Source organism: Gymnogyps californianus, unplaced genomic scaffold (assembly GCF_018139145.2).
Source record: "Gymnogyps californianus isolate 813 unplaced genomic scaffold, ASM1813914v2 HiC_scaffold_381, whole genome shotgun sequence".
NCBI classification, from domain to species: domain Eukaryota; kingdom Metazoa; phylum Chordata; class Aves; order Accipitriformes; family Cathartidae; genus Gymnogyps; species Gymnogyps californianus.
In genome coordinates, this window is record NW_026114270.1 from 11,253 (window position 1) to 14,516 (window position 3,264).

Here is a 3,264-nt window from a genome sequence, read left to right on the forward strand (position 1 = left end):
AGTGCTACTTAGCAACAACTAAACATCAGCGTGTTATCAACATCATTCTCACACTAAATCCAAAACACAGCACTCTACCAGCTACTAAGAAGAAAATTAACTCTATCCCAGCCAAAACCAGGACAATTATCTATTTCCACTTACATCTATTTAGACATATACATATTAACATATATATCTATTACACATATATTATCTCTATTTACACTTTTATAGATATCTATTTACACTTATATATCTATTTACACTTATTATATAGAATATCTATTTAGACTATATATGTTTAGACATTGACACTTAAATATCTTTTTAGACTTACATATTTTGACACTCAAATCTCTTTAGACTTCTCTATTTACACACATATTTACACATATCTATTTAGACTGATATTTAGTTATATCTATTTAGACTTAGATATCTATTTACTTATATATAATCTCTAGATTACATATAATATCTATTTAGACTTACTATGTAACACATAGTAAGTGTAGATAGCTCTATTCAGACTTTTTCTATTTTAAATTCTTTCATATATAAAACATATCATCTTTTTTGCATTTTAAAGTCCTTTATTTTTTAATTTATATATACGAGTTATTTTTGTATTTTAAAACCCTATATATCTCTATTGAGAATTTTTTATATTCTAAAATCCTTTACATAATATAGTAGATACAGGTTTTTATTTTAAAATCCTTTTATAGATACATATAATGAAATTATTTTTCAATATATATAAAAATGAGAGATTTTTCTCTATTTCAACACCTCACACCCATATTTACAGTTTTTAATATTTTTAATTCCCCCCCCATGAATTTTCAGGATTTTGGGGCTGACACCCCCCTTTTTGGAGGACCCCCCATGACCCCCCCCCATACCCCACTCACCTGCTCCTCCACCACATCATTGCCCCCCCACGGTGACACTGGGGTGCCCCAAATGATGTCGTCACCCCCCCCCCAGACCTCTCCAAACCCCACCTTTTTATTCACCCCAAAAAAAGGCACAAAATGAGGGAAACAGCCCCAACCAGCAGCTCGTTACTTTAATAATGCCATTTACATATGTACACAACCCCTCCCAAAAAGGGGGGGGCTCTGCTAGAAAATAAAGGGGGTGGCCCCCCCAAACGTTTGCAGCCCCCCCAGCCCTGGTCCCACAGGCTGGCAGCTGCCCCACAGGGGGGTGCGGGGGGGAGCGTGCCAGAAGATGGTGCCACGTCTCTCGCTCAGGCTCTGCTCTGCGATGTTCCCCCTCTGTTCCCGTGCTGGGACTGGCTTCCCAGGGCAACAAACGTCCCCAGGCCCTGTTGGCCCCCAGTGGGATGGGGAGGAGGAAAAAAATAAAAAGAAAAGGTAAGCTCTTGGGTTGAGATAAGAAGAGTTTAATAACTAAAGTAAAATAAAATACACTACTAAGAATAATATAATAATGGTAATGAAAAGAATATAACAAAAAAAAAGAAATAACACCCAAGAAAAGACAAGTGATGCACAATGCAATTGCTCACCACCTGCTGACCGAGCAGCGATCCACCCCTCCCAGCCAACTCCCCCCTGTTTATATACTGGACATGATGTTCTATGGTATGGAATACCCCTTTGGCTAGTTCCCATCAGCTGTCCTGGCCACGCTCCCTCCCAGCTCCTTGCACACCTGCTTGCTGGCAGAGCATGGGAAACTGAAAAATCCTTGGCTTAAGAGAAGCGCTACTTAGCAACAACTAAAACATCAGCGTGTTATCAACATCATTCTCACACTAAATCCAAAACACAGCACTCTACCAGCTACTAAGAAGAAAATTAACTCTATCCCAGCCGAAACCAGGATATTGTGTTACGTAGTTAGGATGGACATCTGGCCAGCTGCACTGTCCAAGAGAGAGGCTACTGAACTGCCAGGGAAGCGCACCATTGAAAGCAAGACAGAAATAAAGTACTTCAGAGCACTCCGTCAAAATATCAGTGAAAAAATCCCGTAACATTCAGTTGCCTCACTTTTTAAAGATTTAGAACAAATACCTAACTGCATAAGTACACCTAATAAATCATATGCTATAGCTATTTGGCAGTTACTGTTTAAACAATGCAAGTCAATTTAAAAGTTATACAATTTAACTTTTTTTTTTAAGGTTTCATTTATGATAGAAAAACCAGTGAGATAAAAGATCCCTCATATGGTTTTACTTTGGGGGGGAATCAAATCCCCAGTGCTGCAATACATAAGGCTACCAAAAAGGACTGGCAGATTTGCTAATGCTCTTGGCTGTACTGAAGCACATAGAGGAACATGTTTTTATGGTATCTCAACTGTTACAACTGAAAACCCAAAGACCAGCGATGCCATCAACTCTAGGAAGACGTGCTGTACTTGGGTCTTTGGAAGGAAATTGACTTTTTTTTTTTTTTTTTTTTTTTTTTAAAGAGAGTGAAAAGTCTTGTTGCTGACAACTTCTACTGCCAAGTACATCATCTCGGAAGATCCACTCTGATGGGAAGTTCATAAAATGAAACTTCTTTGAATGAGAAAGATTTCCATTTTGGAAAATCTCTTTCCAACTGAAGTCAAAATTACACACTCTAGGATAAGGAAAAAGGACATTATTGAAGCAATAACTCACCAAAAACACATCAGGACTCACTGTCACTAGTCCCAAGGCTGCTAACGCTTCTTGGGAAAGCCTGGAAAACACGTGGAAGCGACGCCGATTTGTCCATGTCTCTTGTTTGACCTTGATTGCTTTTAGTACAGATGCTAGTATCTCAGTAAGGTTTTCGAATACTACTATAAGATATTTTAAAAACTTATTTACTGAAAAAGCATAAAGCTTTTATCACAAAACAAAGTCTGTTTCTTCTGAACATCTTAACTCTTACAAACAGTTTCTTTCCTCTTTATTACAAAAATTATTTTCACAGTATCATGTAATAGTAAGCGCACAGAAACAGAAGATTATGCTTTCAGAGAAGAGAGAATAAATGGAGGGGAGTAAGCTTTGCATAGGTGTTAACATGCTCCAGAACAGACCTTATTTTTAGTATTTGTGTTAAAATACTTCAGGTAAAAAATACAGAAGGACAGTTGGCACATTCTTAATGTTAACTTTAAAGTCCATACTACAAGTACCTTAGGAAAAATGCAGACACACATCATAGACATACCTTGTACTTGCAGACCACTATGGATTCTTTCCATCTGTCTGGTACTTTCATGGCAGAAGAAAGGGCGACCACGGTGAAGTGGTGGGAGTTGACA

The 3,264-nt window shown here is 37.8% G+C and overlaps 1 long non-coding RNA gene across 1 annotated transcript; it reads right to left on the reverse strand.

Annotated features, from left to right (window-relative positions):
• Nucleotides 1–1,216: 1,216 nt before the first annotated feature.
• On the reverse strand, nt 1,217–3,242 carry LOC127028678 (uncharacterized). Its single transcript, XR_007768033.1, has 3 exons — nt 3,171–3,242; nt 2,630–2,690; nt 1,217–1,315 (listed from the first exon to the last, which is right to left on the reverse strand). It is a non-coding gene; the product is annotated as an uncharacterized LOC127028678 (long non-coding RNA).
• Between the last annotated feature and the right edge of the window lie 22 nt (nt 3,243–3,264).